The following is a 16,931-nucleotide window of genomic DNA, read 5'->3' on the forward strand; positions in this document are numbered from 1 at the left end:
AGACAGAGTGAAAGCAGAGTGGGGGGGAAGGACAGAGAGAGAGGGAGAATCTTAAGCAGGCTCTGTGCTCAGTGTAGAGCCCAACACAAGGCTCCATCTCATGACCCTGAGTATCTGATCTATGTTTTTAAAAATTCACTCTAGCTTTTGTGGTCTCAGGGTTGTAGGAGGGCAGCAGCAGGTGTAGAGAGACGAGAGGTGAGAGATGAAGAGGGTGGCAGAGATGGGTGTGAAGAGAGGAGGGCATGTTTGGGAAATATTTTGGAGGTTATAATGATAGGATTTGCTGATGAAATAGGGGCAAAAAGAATCAAGGATGGAATCTAGTTTTTAGCTTGAACAACTGGGAACTGAGGACAGCTGACCGAAAGGCAGGTGTGCGAGGGGGAGACGAAGAGTGTGATCTTGAGTATGTAAATCTGTGATGGTGATCAGGAATCCTCATGGATGTGTTGAGAAGGCAGCCCTGAGTTTAGTGTTTGGGAGAAATGTTAATTCAGAGTTAGTAATCTGAGGGTGGTGTTTCAAGCCTTGGGGCTGGAAGGGGACGCTGTGGGAGAAGGTACAGATGGAAACCACCTTTAGTTTTGTGCCTTCACAACCCCCAAGTGATTGCTTTAGACATACAAGGTAGCAAATTTCATTAGTATACAAATAAAACAACAGGGCTCTGATTGCAATACCAGGTCGATGCGTGGAGTGGACAGAGCAAGCTCCTATTCCATCTCCCAGCTCCAAAAATCCATTTAATATATTGTCCTCGGATAGAGAACATATCAGATATTAAACTGATAAGAACAGATACTACACTTGATCTTGGTCAAAAGGCCGAGAAGTGATCAGGACCATGATTATAAGGAGAATAGCCATCTATCTGGGTTAAGATAGAGACAAAAAATGGAATAAAAGTATTGCAAAACCAAAGGATAAGACACAGCTGATGTGCTCATAGTCAGTTGTTTCTGGGACCAACGAGCATCGCAGTGACCCTGGGGCTGTCCCTGGGATTTGGATTCAGAAGAGCAATAGTAAGGGACAGAAGCAGAGCCATTTGAGGAAGGAAAGGGAAAATGAGATGACTTCCATCTAACTTCTCTTAAGAAGAATATTTAAAATAAGATTCCATGCTTTTGTCAGATCCATAAGGATGACAGGGGACCAGAAAATCTAATAGGAGGGGAGGGGGGATTCTGAGGAAATAGTCTGGGGCAACCCCCAGGAGAGATTAGGGACTTGGGCCAAGGTCTCAGAGCCACCGCCAAGGGGTCTTGGCAGAACCACTGTGACGATGGCCACTGAGGACTGGGTCAGTGTGAGATTGGAAAGTGGGCATTTAAGAGAGCGAGACTGGGGAGGTCAGCACCAAGTAGGCACAGAACCTCTGAGAAAGTCTTGGTGGGACTTTACTCCACAATAGCATATCCAAGGCAGTGAAGGAATTAGGACCCCAAGAGAAGGCATGCTGAAGATGAGCCATGCAAAGTGCGCCGGGACATGTAACATGACATTAGGAATGGATTGGATTGGCTCTGATGCAGACCATCCCCAGGTAGGATTATCTAACTCAGGAACATGTAGGCAATATATTCCTCTGAGTAGCAGATGATTTCGGCAGATTCTGAACTTCCTGATTTCATCTCTGTCACTGTGGGGTACTTCACTAGACCAAATCTGGTGGGATATGCTTGAAAAACAAATATGTTGGAGGTTGGAACACTAAAAGAAGATCAAAGGAAGGAAGATTTGGAATTCCAGCAAATTGGACTGACTTTCCATTTCACGGGGAAGGCATCAAATAAGAAGCGGGTTGAAGTGTTAGAACTCGGCTTCCTAGAACCTTCCTGAAAGTAGTGGCAAGGAGAAGCTGGAAATAAAACACAAGACACATACTCCCCCCATTTCAGGAAGAAAAGCAGTGTAACAAAGACACGCTAAGCAGAGCCTGAACACGGGCCAGCTGATGAAGCATCTCTAAGAGCACACGGAGTCTCTAGGCTTCCAGGTGGTGGACTCCAAAGATGCTGATGGGAACTCTTTCATAAGTCTGCTGGGGGCAGTTCTTCAGTGGGAAGACAGGTGGGAATGAGGGGAAGGTGTCCAGTGGGGTGTGTTGGGCAGAGTCCTCCAATGCCGCAGTGGGAAGGGACAGTGGCCATCATTGTGGCCTGGCTGGACTCATAAGAGAAACCATTAAACATTAGACAAAGCCCATGGTCCACAGACCCAGGGGCAAGAAAGAGAGAGGGAAATCAGGAAGAAAAAGAGAGGTGGAAAACATTTGTATTTGTGGAAAGGGAAGGGGTCTCTCAATGGCACCCGATTCTCCAAGATGAAGAGCTAGGACACATTTCCTCCTACATGTGGTAAGTGCAGTGCCCAGAGCAGGTGTGATGGAAGACTGGATTCACCTGGGCTCACGTCACAGGCTGCAGACTCCATCCAGGGCTGGCTGCATGCCCCCCATGCTCAGAAGGGCCCCGTATTATTCTAATGCTCCATGGGGTCACAATTTGAAATTATTAATTTTATCTCTGCATGTGTGCTTTGTGAGTGAAGTCTGGTGGGACAATGAAGCATGCATATGAATGGAGAAGGTCCAGGCACCTTGGCAGGGCCACCAGCCCCTGCCGCCTCAGTCCCATGTGGTGTTGGTGATGCCCGCGAGCTCAGAATTCCCATGGACTCTACGTGGGGGCTCTGAATTTTCTAAATTTTGTGGTGTGCCACCAGGGCTGAGATTGTCTTCTGGTTTGGTTAATTCTTTAGATTCTTTCAAGAGTGAGGATTATGAGCACGTTGGTGTTGAACGAGCCCGATCTCTAACATCTTGCAGGACCCATGACAGCTTGTAGGGCAGAGGACTCCAGCCTGGCTTCTGAAGGAGCCTGACGGTGCTCCCATTTGAGAGGGAATGGAGGAAACAACAGTACTTTTTTCTATTTTAATTTCTTTAAACTTAAATTTTTCTTTAAAGGGTTTTTTTTTTTTTTGACTCTTAAAAATTTTTCCTTAGACTGTAGATTTTGGGCTTTAATTCCTTTGGCTTAGAATCTTTTTCACTTTTATTTCTCTGGATTTTAATTTATGAGTAAAAGGGAATTTCATCTCTGAATGTTAATCCTGAGAAGTTTTTCACTGAGAGGGTTTATCTTCAAACTGGAGGCATCTGTGGATTGCAGGCATCTTATTATTTGATTGCATCTGTTGTCACTTCAGCTCATTGCGCCACCTGACCTCCTCCTGGTCTGTTGTCACAGTCCTCTCCACTGTGATTCACACATAGCCACACGCATGTTGCCTGAAGAGGCCCACTGTGTGCCCTGGCACACAGTGTCCCCTTTCTCTGGAGGCTCTTGCCCTCCTCCTCTCTCTTGCAAACTCAGCTGGCTCATCGCAAATGTCACTTCTCTCCTCTGACTCAATGCTTCTCTCCTCTCTCATCCACTTTTGCACATCTCCCCCATAAGCAGAAATGGGGAGTCCTGCTTTGATGTGTCTGCTTCAAGTCTGCCCATGTCCAAGGTTGTCCGAGCTTAAGGAGAAGGACATCTATCACAGGCATTGCCGGTTTCTTAGTTTTCAATGGGTCATCTCTTCTTCAGAGGGCGGACATCCTACAAGCATCCTACAAGCATCCTCTGACTGCTACCATCAGGCCCCTTTCAGGCATCGACATATCTGCTCTGCTGGTGACTATTACTTGCTTTTCAGTGTCCTCTCCATCCTTCTCCACTTGCTGTGTGTTGTAGAAGATGGATCCCCATGAACCAGCTCTGGTCTCTCTTTCCACTGGATTTGGCTGGTGGCACTGGCAGATGATCTTCTGGTTTCCACTTAGGAGGTCTCAGCATCTTGGCTAACTTCTCCCTGGGTTCTGGAAGCACCCCACCCCTTTGCCTGTGGGTCTAGTCGTTAGGGCCTCCTGGTGCTGCCAGCCACAGGGGGCTGCATGTTCCCCTTGTTGACTTTTCTTACTTCTGCCCATATCTCTGCAAACACCTCCCTACCAACATTTCCTTAGGCTACTGGTTGACATACTGCTTCTTGTTGGGACCCAGACCAAGATATTTGAGAAGCTAAATAATAATAATAATAATTACAGGGGGTGCCTGGGTGGCTCAGTCAGTTAAACATCTGACTCTGGCTCAAGTCATGATGTCAGGACCCTGAGATCGAGCCTGAGTTGTGCCGGGCTCCCTGCTCAGTGGGAAGTCTGCTTCTCTGTCTGTATTTTCCCCCACTTATGTACACTCTCTCTTTTTTTCCCTCTCATATAAATAAATAAAATCTTTAAATAATAATAATAATAATAATAATAATTACAGCAAAATGAAGCAAATTGTCTTGAGAACCTTCGTTTTAGTTTTCCATTGCTGCATGGCAAACTAAACTTTGCACTTTAGAACAATGCCCATCTGTAGTTCTGTAGGTCAGAAGTCCAGACTCAGCTGAATCTCATGGTAACAAACAAACAAAAAAAGAACCGCTGACACTTGCCAACACGTGGGCAAGGACCTGCTTCCAAGCTCGTTCAGACTGATGGCAGAATCCAGTTTTTCATGACTGTGGGACTGAGGTCTCCATTCTTTTGCAGATTGTCAGCTGGGGGTTATCGGCTCAGAAGCAGCACACGTGGCCCTCTCCATCTTCCAAGTCAGCAGTGAAGAATTTCTCTTGCATTAAATTCTGTTCCATTTTGAACATCGGTCTTCAGGAAGAAACGTATCCATCTTAATGGCTTGCTTGGTTAGGTTAACTGCGCCATATTACAGACCTCAGCACTTGGGTGACATCCCACGTGGTCACAGGACCTTCCTAACTCAAGAGAAGAGGATTCTTTAGGGTGACTCAGTTATTACTGGATCATTTTAGAAATCTGCACACCCCAGACTTAATGAATCTTGATGGATCACTAATTGCTCATTTCTTCAGTAACAATAACATATGTGTTCCTTGGATTTTAAGTCTTTTCCTTATAAAACAATGGACAAACCCAGCTGCTCTGGATCTTTGTCCTAGCTTTGGAGTGCTTCTGATTCCTGTTTGGAGACATATTGCCCTCCTAGGAGGTATTTAGAAAAGAATGGATGGAACTGGAGGGTACTATGCTGAGTGAAGTAAGTCAATCGGAGAAGGGCAATCATCATATGGTTTCACTCATATGGGGAATATTAAAAATATTGAAAGGGATTATAGGGGAAAGGAGATAAAATGAGTGGGAAAAGTTAGAAAGGGTGACAAAACATGAGAGACTCCTAACTCTGGGAAACGAACAAGGGGTAGTGGAAGGGGAGGTGGGCAGGGGGATGGGGTGTTTGGGTGAAAGGCACTGAGGGGGGCACCTGATGGAATGAGCACTGGGTGTTATACTATATGTTAGCAAATGGAACTCCAATAAAAAAATTATATATTAAAAAAAAAGAATGAGATGATTTTTATTTTCATCACTTCTAAGGGAGATACTAGCAACTTGGTGTGATTTGGCCAAGGGCTGTGGGAATACTCAGGATGTGACTTAAAGTCCTGCACAATAATTGCCCCTGACCACATGGTTTCTCAGGAGAGAACACTATACCATACACTAGATTTCTGCTTACTGAGTTATAGTTACATCCCAGCTGCTTCCAGAATACTTCTAGGTTATGCTTTGTGTGAAATTTCTTACCTGTTTTTGTATGAAGTGACCCCTTTTAGATAGCATTTAAATGGGCTCTGGGAACTCTAGGGGGAAAAAAGCAGCTTCTAAATGACACCAATAACAGAGAGGTGGGGTTGGAAGACAAAATGATTCTAGAAGAGTTTTTCTTCGGCTACTTGATGAAAGTTAGACACATCACATCACTGTCAATACTGGATCCTGCGAGATGGATGTGTTGCCTGGTTAGGCTGACCACTCTCCAAGTCAAAATAGCTCTGAATGCATTATTTTGGGGCGGCCCCCAAATTCAATGCATTAATGAGCCTGATAGATTTTCCTTTCTCCATTTCTCTTGGGTCTGTCTCCCCTTTTCTACTGCCACTTCACAGCCTACTCTACCAACAGCTATTTCTTGACTTTATACCACGTGCCACGGACCATCCTAAGGTAACTCTGGCTTAAGAATTGCCTTTTGGCTTATTTAGTTTCTGCCTCCCACTCCAGTTAATTCTGCATTCTGACCATCTAAAGTAATCATGTGGGGTTATTGATCAAAACCCTTTAATACTTTTCCTGTGCCTTCTGTGTTTCAAAACCCTAACGGGCAAGACCCAGCCTTCTCCAGCATGAATCCAAACCACCTTTCACACCCGATCCCTGATTCCCAGCCCACCACCCTTCCAGAAGGACTGGTTTCCCTGGGCTTGCTTTCATCTCTACTGTATTTAATCCAAGTCTTCTTCCAGAAATGCTTCCCCCATCTCTGCTCACTGAAATAGAACTCATCCTATAAACACCTTGCTAGATAGTTTGTGGTTCACAAAACTTTTGGAATTTTTCCTAAAGAGATATAATTTGTATTCTGTTAAGGTGGAGGGAGACTTCCTTCCCCTGCTTTATGTTTCTATGTGAGCTGAGTTCCACCAGGCAGCACTCTTGTGCCTCTCCTGTGTCCACATTCAGTAAGTCATTGTTGACTTGGCGTCATTAAGGAGTCGCCATAGATCTCTGACTGTTGAGTGTCACTGAGGACAGGAGAGATTCTTTGTGTCTCTTGGGACATTGAAAGTAACATGAGACATTTGTGGCATCAACAGACTGATCTATTCAGTGTCAACATTCCTCTAGTCTTGCTGGATTACAAATGTGCTGTGCTTTCTCACACAACATAGGGCTATTCACTCCCACACTTGTTCTCAGATAGAATCCACATTTGTTGTGTTTTATGGCTATTAAGGCATTTTAGCTTAAGCTCTTTTGTTTGATGCTCTTAATATCATTCTATGAAAGTTGTGTAACATAAATAATATGTAGGAACAGTATCTGTAGTAATAAATTTCCTGCAGTCCCAATATTTTTGGGAATATAAAACCTTTTTCATTATGCGTCATAAATAACAAAAAACATACGATATCGTGGATGTTTACCATTTGTGTTTTACTGACCACAGCTAACAGATCTATACACATAAAAAATCCGTGTGTGTCACATGAGCCTTTACATATTTTTTTTTCTGAAATAAATGTGTCTTTGATTGTGGCTGTTTGTATTTGAGATAGAAGAAATCCATGGCTTCCATTTATTAGTATTATTCAATGAATAGCATGACTTTGGAAATCAACAACTCTTTATATTGTGGTCTTTAACTAAGGAGACATTGGTTTTTCCCTTATGTTATTGACTAATGTTATTGGAATTAAAGATTAATGTTTTCTCCACATCTCTGTTTTATAAAGAATGAAAAACAAATCCAAAGAACCTGTCTAGGTTGTCACGTTAGGGACATATGACGGAGAATCTAAGAGAGCCTGTTGCCAGCCTCCATAGCAGTTACTTCCATTTTGAGGTCATAAGGGTTCAGAGCCCCATAATCAGGAAGAAACTGGGGCAATGATGCCAAATTAATTTCTTCCAAAAAGAATATCTTTGTGTGCTAGATCCTGTGCTGGGTGGAAAGTTGTTCCAGGTTACCTTTAGAGTAATAACAAGTGGGGGATCTCCAAGGAATAAGAGCTTAGCCTGGCTCTTTCAGGGCGATTCCCCATGTCCTGAAGTTGAGGTCTGAGCATGTGTACTCCCATGTCTCCTGCTCCTTTTGTAGGTTGGGATCTCCAGAAGCAGACTCTGAGATAGAGTTTAGTGGGCAGGACATTTATTAAGAAGCCCCCTGGTATCTCCAGCCCTTAGAAGGATAAAGGAGGAAGCAGGATTGGGCAAAGGGAGAAGTTGGGCTGAGATGCAGCCTGAGGGGTAGCCTTGGCCAACTGCATGAGAGCTCTGAGGCAAAGATGGCCCATCAAAGTTGTTCTGAATTAGCTAAAGTAGCCAGGGTCCTTTATACCCCTGCTTCAACCAGGTATTAGCTATGATCCTGCTCTGGGGAAGGCATGATCTTGGGTAAGGAGGTTCAGTAGAGACTTTCATGTCCCCATGTATGAGCTAAGAAGTGGGGTCCCTCTAGGAAGATGCAGTTCTCTATGATATATGTGGCACTCCCCCCACCCCCGCCAAGTTTTTGGCCCTTACTTGTCCAGGAAAAGTGACTTTGGTAGGTTAGCCCCTTCTGGAGGCTCTGAGGTTTAGACCTCTGATGGGGGATTGGAGATATTTAGGGGATCTTTTAAAAAATCCTAAGCATCCCAACTCAGAAACCCAAGAGTAAAGGTCTTGGAGGCTATGTCCTTGAGATATGTTTCTGAGCGCATCCAGTCTCCTTGAGATTCAAACAGGCCATTTGCTGTCAGACTTGATCCCTTCTGTTTAGTGTATCAAGTCACATTTAAAGAGACTAAGGTAAAACCAGAAAGCCTTTTCGTATTCCAAATAAAACTTAGTAAGATTCCAAGGGAGGTCAAAATGACTCTCTAATTGTTTAAACACAGAGATGACACTATGTATAAACACAGTTTGAGACAATCATTATCTTTGCCAGCTCTCAGGGAACCTCTGCTGTCAACTTCCTGTTGCCTCCGCCTGAGTGAGTGACATTTACAACCTTTAAACACAGGGATGAAAGAGAAACTGCACCTGCATCCCACGGTGATGTGAAGCTCCTTGGAAATGTCAATCAGACGTGATATTACTTGCCTCCTCTGGATTTTATTACTCCAGCTTACCTTTCTATTTCCGTTGGAAATATTCTCTAACATGAACTTCAGACTGGTAGCTGTTTCATGCAACTTCTACGCAGACATACATTTTTAACTACTTGTTAGAAATAATTTTTCCAAGCACTATAATGAAATCGGATTAATCCTGGTTCACATCTGATATTTTTTAAAACAGATTTAAAAACCAAATAAAACATAGATGACTATGGTCATTTATATATAACTACAGAATTAATTGAGAGTAGTTAGAGTTACAAGGTTCCTTTGAGATCATTTTATTTGATATTCCTTTAAGAAACAGGGGACATAAAGACTTGGAGTTTAAATAGTCACCGGCACCTCAGGACTCTATGTTCATCAGTTTCATAAAGCATTTCACGTGCAGTAGATCCCTTTCTGGTGGTGAAGATGACATCTCATGTTGTGCATGAAGGCAATGATGAGAAAACAGGAAGTGCCCAGTTTAGGTCCTAGGTTTGCCTGGTGCCCAACTGCAGGGCCTACAGGTGGCCTTGGCTCCTCCCCTCTGCCCAGGGCTTCCTTCATGTTGCACTGTGGCATGTTTCAATCCCAGATTTCCCCAATTAGAATGTTAAAATATGCCATTACAGAAATATCCGTGTTGTTCATCACCCCCTGCTCTGCTTCTGGGCAAGGTTCCGGTCATTGGTTGGGTGGTCAGCACCCCTGTACCTGAATTAGCTTTAGGCTCTAGAGGGTCTAAGGGGAGGTAGTGTTTCATTTATTAATTAGTGATAAAACTTGGATTCTAGCCTTTTGGATGACAACTGGTCATTGTCTCTTGTATATGCTCTTAAATGATAATTTTAGGAAATGATAAAATAATGATTCTCTTAAACATAGAATTAACATACATCAAAAATTTTATTTCAGTCTTTAATTAATGAGGAAGTCAGTGTGATGTTATAACTGGTAAATAATCAACTGGCAGCAATCAAGTGCAACTCTGCCAGACACAACTTGCTTCATATGGGCAAGAATCACTGGCATTACTGTTTGTCCTCTGTCACCTATATAGCTGTATAATTGCCCAGACAGAGATCACCTGGAGGCAGTCATATTTGCTTGCTTCAAAGTCTTTTATGCTTTTTCTTGACACTATATTTTGAATGTTACCCTTGGACTCAGCTTTGCTACCTCATATAAAGTTTACCAGTGAAGTTAACATGCTTAGATTTTTCTACATCAAATTCGAATGTAGTTAGCAACAGAATAATTCTGCTTTACACAAATAATTTGTTACCTAAATCATAACTTTTCATTCTTTCAATTGGATGTATTTAGAATTAATTAAAAATACATCTAGGTTTGGATAATATAGCATTGTAGGATTTCCATCTCCAACCTTCACAGGAAATCCCAATAAAGTCACTAATGGTATCCAATAGGGAAGCCTTGAGTGAGGTCATGAGATGTGCACGTTCCTTTCTGAATGGCTGAATGACGTTGAATCATTTTTTAAAAGAATTTCTCTGGACTTTGGCTTCTTCATTCATAAAGAAGGATATTTTGAAACTCAGGATTCTTTCAGCACAAGATTGATTCTCTTTACCATCTCCACTGTGACTACTGAATATTGAGGATGTTTCTCAGCAACTGTCACACAGTCCCTGTTTAGGTCATCAGGAACATCTTGGAGCCGTGGTGCAGGGACCACTTGCCTCATCGTCTCTACTGCATCTTTGTTTCTTCTATCAGATACTTTTTTTTTCTTCTATCAGATTCTTGTCTTTGCTCTTAGCTATGATTTTGAGGAAGACATAAATTTACTCACCAAGATACTCCTCTTCTAAAACACTGAGAACAAAATAATTACCAGTAGATACTCTTTCTCTCATTTATGTGAAAAATATGAAACACCAGCTAATTTAGAAATAGGAAACAAAAACAGCCCTTCACTGTGCCATTCACACCAAATCACAGTTCCAATCAGCTTTCAAATTGGCAGGTCCAAAGTCTTTTATTTTTTAAAGTTTTTATTTAAATTCCAGTTAGTTAACATACAGTCTAATATTAGTTTCAGGGGTACAATACAATGATTCAGCACTTTCAGGGACGCCTGGGTGGCTCAGCAGTTGAGCATCTGCCTTCAGCTCAGGGTGTGATCCTGGAGTCCTGGGATTAAGTCCTACATTGGGCTCCCTACAGGGAGCCTGCTTCTCCCTCTGCCTATGTCTCTGCCTCTCCCTCTATCTCTCTGTGTCTCTCATGAATAAATAAATAAAATCTTAGAAAACAAAAAACAAAAAACACTTCCATACAATACCCAGTGCTCATCATGACAGATGCGCTCCTTCATCCCCATCATCTGTTTCCCCATCCCCCATCCCCCTCCCCTCTGGTGACCATCAGTGTGTTCTCTATAATTGAGAGTCTATTTCTTGGTTTGCCTCTCTCTCTCTCTCTCTCTCTTTTCTTTTTTACCATTTGTTCATTTGTTTCATTTATTAAATTCCACTTATGAGTGAAATAATATGGTATTGGTCTTTTTCTGACTGACTTATTTCACTTGGCATGATACCCTCTAGTTTCATCCATGTTGTTGCAAGTGGCAAGATTTCATTCTTTTTTATGGCTGAATAATAGTCCATTGTTTGTGTGTGTGTGTGTGTGTGTGTTCACTCATCCATTGAAGGACACTTGAGTTGTTTCCATAATTGGCTATTGTTGATAATACTGCTATAAACACCAGGGGGCATGTACCTCTTTGAATCACTATTTCTGTATCCTTTGGGTAAATGATCTAGTAATGCAATTGCTGGGTTTTAGGGTAGTTCTATTTTTAACTTTTTGAGGAACCTCCCCATACTTTTTCAGAGTGGCTCTACCAGTTGGCTTTCCCACTAGCAGTGCAAGAGGGTTTCCCTTTCTCCACATCCTTACCAACACCTGTTATTTCTTATGTTGATTTTAGCTATTTTGACAGGTATGAGGTGATATCTCATTCCTGGTAGGCACCTGACACCTATTATCTATTTGAAGACCTCAGGAATCAGTTATTCTGTTTTATAGAAGAGGAAAGTTATTTTCCTGGAGCTTAAGAGACCTGCTAGGACTCTACTCATAGGGTCCAGATCAGTCGCTGGACAGAGTACAGGGAAAGACATGGAAATATTTGAGTTGATGCTGTACATATGGTATCTGCTGTGCATGATTCTCAGAAGCCTGATTACTTAAAAAATAAGTTGAAAGCCAAGATTGACTGAAGCTAGAGCTTTTTGAGATCTACGTTCCTCTGTTTCCCACTGTCTTTTACTATGAACTGCTCTCCAGCTGGAGGAACTGCTCAGGACCCCTAGGCATGGTGAACAAATATGCCATGACTAATGGTTATATTGCCAAGTAATTTTATTTAAAAAACTCCCTTAAATGCTTAAAAATATTGCTACATCTCCAATTAAAATTTGTGATATAGGGAGTTGATTGATGACCATCTTTATCACATTTTACATGTCCTACCTTGAATTATACAGATAATTAGCTTTTTGAAGCTTTCCAAATGTCACTTCTTGCTGCCGAGAGAGTAAACCTTGACCACTCCTCCTCGACTCCAAGCTTGGTCATCAGTCTGGTGATCATGCAGGACAAGAAAAATATTTTTCCATTTGTATTCAGAAAAAGGATTTGAGCAGAGCATAAACATGTTTTTAATAAATTTTGAGCAGCAGGCTGTCTGCTTATAGAAAAAATTCTCTTTGTCAAAGGAAGAGAACATTATTGCAAAGGCATTAACTTGCTCAAAAAGGCGTGTGTTGGCAGCTCTTTTTTTCCATGATGACATCATCTAGTTTAGAATTATACCCCAGATGATTTTTTCCTTCCGTTTGAATTATGAAATTAAATTTTAAAAATTCACTTTAAGTTACTGGCTTTTAAGAACTAAAGTCAAAATACAGAAGAGTTGTTGAGATACTTTAGTTTGACTGCTTAGTTTCATCCCCTGTCCTGGCTAGTTTTGCTGTGTGGCCTTAGACAAGTTATACAGACATCTCTGAGTCTCTGTTTTCTCATCTGAGAATGGGGATAGTAATAGTTGCCTCCCTGGGTTGCTATAAGAATTTAAGAAGTGAACATCAGCATATCACAAATGCTCAATAGATATTATTGGTAGTAATTGCCATTTTTTGCTTAACGTAGATAAGGAGAACCATCTTAAGATTCAAATAAATATGCTGGGCCATGTATTTAAGATTACAGAATGAACATACTCAGTGCCATGGGTACAGCTGGTAAACCTGGCTAATATGGAATCAGAATCACATTCACAGGTTTGCTGTACTGCAAGTAGTTGCCTGTTGCTGCTGGTCTTCACTGGGGACTTTCTAGGGAGCAAGGGGGAGCTCCTGCCCTCCAGTTACATCAAGCATCATCAACTCTGGACTGATCTGGTATGCTTGTTTTCAACAACAGTTTAGAGGTTACAAGGTTCATACACAAGACTATCAGGATAAAAGCTAGGAATCCATATACTGATGATTGATTACAAATACAAAGAAGGTTAGCTCTTAGATAATGCCACAATGAGCACAGATTGACAAAGATTTGGCCCGTCTCTTTCTTAGAGTAATCCTCAGTTGGTGCTGAGGTTGGGACTCCCCCATATATCCAGAATGACTCAATTAATGAAGCCAAAGTTAACTTGTAAATTATTTCTATAGTTTGGTAGTTTTGAGTATGATATCTTATTGATTTCTAATCATTCATGAATATAGACATGTTGACAAATATTAAATTTACAATGTGCTGATCATACAAGATATTTAGACTAAAGTGGTCTTTAATTATAATCAGTGAATAGTTTACATTTTCCTTATAGAGATCTTCTTAATTTTCACCATTATTATTTTTCTCAATATATTATTTATATTAATTGAACAGTAACTATTTAGCTTCTATTGTATTTTTGTCCTGTGTTAGCATTGGAGATACTACCATGCCACTGTGGGTCCCCTGAGCAGCAGAGACCAGATGGGATTAGACATGTGAGAGGTTATCAGGACAATTCCCCTAAAGGAGAACAGTGAGGAGGGGGCACAAGGAGGCAGGATCAGCCTTCAGACTGTGGGGCAGGTTGGACACAGGGAAAAGCTTCACACCACTGGGCAGCTCAGAGAATTTGACCAGACTGATGAGGTATTTTCTAGCCATAGCTGCTCTCAGAGGAGTTTCTGGCTTGCCAGGAGTGGGTGGGCAGAGACTGAGAGCATCCCTGGGAAGCTTGGCCTTGTTGTGAATGCAGTAATGGATGTGGAGGGCCACTCTTGGTCCCTTTGTCAGTACTGCCCCCCACAGCAGGGAAGCATCACATGCATTAGCATGGGGACCACAACTTGTACCAGGACCCAGTCTCCTATTTCAAGAAACTTGCAGCATGGTTGGGATGTGGTGTATGATCACTTCTGTGGGGGTGTGTCCGGGGTGCCTGTGCAGGCAAGTGGGAAATAACCATTTGCATGGCTTTTAGAATAAATACTTGACCAATAAAAGACTTACTTGGTACAATAGCACATGATCATTATTGGCAGGATCTAATGTATTAGTTCAATTCCATGTATGCTTGTTGAGGGCACATAGGGTCCTAGCACCAAGAAACATAGTGGAGAGCTGAATGATGGAGACAGACAGAGAGCCATCCCTGCTAGCCTTCCCACACACAAACTCTAGCGCCTTCGAATCTGTCCACCTCTAGCTTCTTTGCTAGACTCCAAGCTCTTCGAAGACAAGGATGATAATTTAGTTTCTCTGCATTCTCTGTGCACAGTATCTTGAAGGCACTTAATAGATTTGTTCTTATTGTCGATGAACAAAATGTTGAGACAGTGATGTGTCATTATCAAGATCACTATCACAGTTGTCCCAAACCCCATCTCCATTCCATATCATCTCTCCCAAGGAATCCTTTTAGGGAACAAGGGAACCACCTTTTCATGGGAAGGCCATTCATGACCCAATGTAATTTGTAAAATAATGGCTGGCCACAGGTAATGAAATAAACTTGGGCTTTTTCTATTATTCCTGCCATTTGCCTTCAACCTTCTTCAGGTATGAAGTGTGTGGCTCCCTCAATAGAATTCCTATTTGAAGAAGGATTGGATATTAATTAGACTTACGTGGCCACTTCCTGGAATTCTAACCTCTCCCAAGGCTGTTTGCCATCTGGTAGGAGAGCACCATGATCCACAATCAGGAGAAGGTGAGCTATACTTGAAATACACTCACTTGAATTACCTCAGAGGTGTCTTCCTGACAGTTCATTCCTTTTCAATGTAGTTCACTTTGAGAGTGTGGAAACACATAAAAAAATATAGAGAACAATGTAAGCAAGCACCACAAACTGCGACTCAGCTATGTCAAATCTTTAATACTTCACCATGTTCTCTTCATTCCTTCAAAGTCATAAAGTATTGCAGGTGAATCTTGTGAACATTATTGATCCCCTCCACTCACTTATTGCTCCTGGGCATTTAAAAAAATTTCAAAAAGAATTTGTTTTAGGGGCACCTGGGTGGCTCAGTCAGTTAAACATCTGTCTTGGGCTCAGGTTATGATCTGGAAGTACCGGGGTCGAGCCCTGAGTCAGGAACCATGCTCAACGGGCAGTCTGCTTCTCCCTCTCCCTCTCATGCTTTCTCTCGCTCAATCTCTCAGAATAAATAAAAAAGTAAAATCTTAAAAAAAAAAATCTCATTTTATTTTTTAAGTAATCTCTAGACCCAATATGGGGCTTTGGGGCTTGAACTCACAACACCAAGATCAAGAGTCACATGCTCTTCCAACTAAGCCAGCCAGACCCCCCTGGGTGTGATTTTATATTTTCATATCATACACGTGTTTCTGGTAAACAATGAATAATCTTGCTTGGCATGTTCTTAAACTCAAAACAAATGATATCATTTTGTTTGTGTTCACTTTGAGGGTCCCCAGACCACCCAAGTTTCAGCACTTCCCCAAGGATTTGGCAGGTGGTCATGCTCATGGCTGCGATTTGTTACAGTCAGGGATGTAGTCAGCAGAAGGAGAGGCACAGGGTGGGGTGGGAATGAATTCAGGAGGAAACCGGGTACAAGCTTCCACAAGTCTTCTCCCCAAACAGTCACACAGAACACTCAGTTCCTCTACATGAGAAGTGTTGCTCACCAGGAACCCATCAGAGGCTCAGGATCCAGGGTCTTCAATGGGGGCTGCTCATGTCAGTAGTCTTGGCTGGTGTGGTACCCAGACTCCAGATTCCCCAAAGGAAAGCAGGTTCCAGCATAAACTGCATTGTTTGCACACATAGTTTTGTTGTGCTGAGCCTTTGTTGTCCTTTGGGGAGTGGTGGGACCCCTCTGGAAATCTGAGGTTCCAGATGCAAGTGGGTCTTTCTAAGGAAACAGGCCCAGGGTGGCCATGTTAATGCTTTTTTGCATAGTATCCATATTGTGGTAGCTTTTTTTTTTTCAACATTATGGTTTTAAGATTCATCTACTTTTTTCTTTTTAAAGATTTTATTTATTTATTCATGTGAGATAGATAGATGATAGATATAGATAGATAGATAGATAGATAGATAGATAGATAGATAGATGATAGATAGATAGATACAGAGAGAGAGAGAAACAGAGACACAGGCAGAGGGAGAAGCAGGCTCCATGCAGGGAGCCGGACGTGGGACTCCATCCCAGGTCTCCAGGATCACGCCCCAGGCTGAAGGCAGCACTAAACTGCTAAGACACTGGGGCTGCCCCAAGATTCATCTACTTAATTCTGGTCAGCTACTCAATTTTTAACAATATTTTATTGATGAGCATTTAAATTATTCCCTATTTTCCAAAGTTGCAAATAATATGCAATGACCACCCTATTAAATGTCTTCTTGGACATCTATGCAAATATCTCTGGAATATAGTGTGTGCATGTCTTCAACTTTGCTGGGTGCAACCACAGTACTTTCCAAACTGTGCCTACCTTATAATTCCACCAGAATGTGTGTGAGCCCTCATTTCCTTGCCTCCTCACCAAGGCTTGACACTGTCAAGTTTTTTTTTTTTTTACTGATTTAATTAGAATGAAAAGGGGGGAGTTTCCTTAATTACCACGAGTGAGGTATACAGACATCTGGGGAGCAAGGGATGAACAGGGCAAGGACTCAGAACTGCCAGAAGCAGGCCATGCAGGCTCAG

General features: G+C 42.2%; 1 non-coding gene across 1 annotated transcript; it reads right to left on the reverse strand.

Moving 5' to 3' along the window:
* Nucleotides 1-649: 649 nt before the first annotated feature.
* On the reverse strand, nucleotides 650-840 carry LOC119867551. The gene has a single exon (XR_005384069.1). It is a non-coding gene; the product is annotated as a U2 spliceosomal RNA (small nuclear RNA).
* Nucleotides 841-16,931: the final 16,091 nt, after the last annotated feature.

The sequence above is a fragment of the Canis lupus genome, chromosome 34 (genome assembly GCF_011100685.1).
Source record: "Canis lupus familiaris isolate Mischka breed German Shepherd chromosome 34, alternate assembly UU_Cfam_GSD_1.0, whole genome shotgun sequence".
Taxonomy (NCBI): Eukaryota; Metazoa; Chordata; class Mammalia; order Carnivora; family Canidae; genus Canis; species Canis lupus.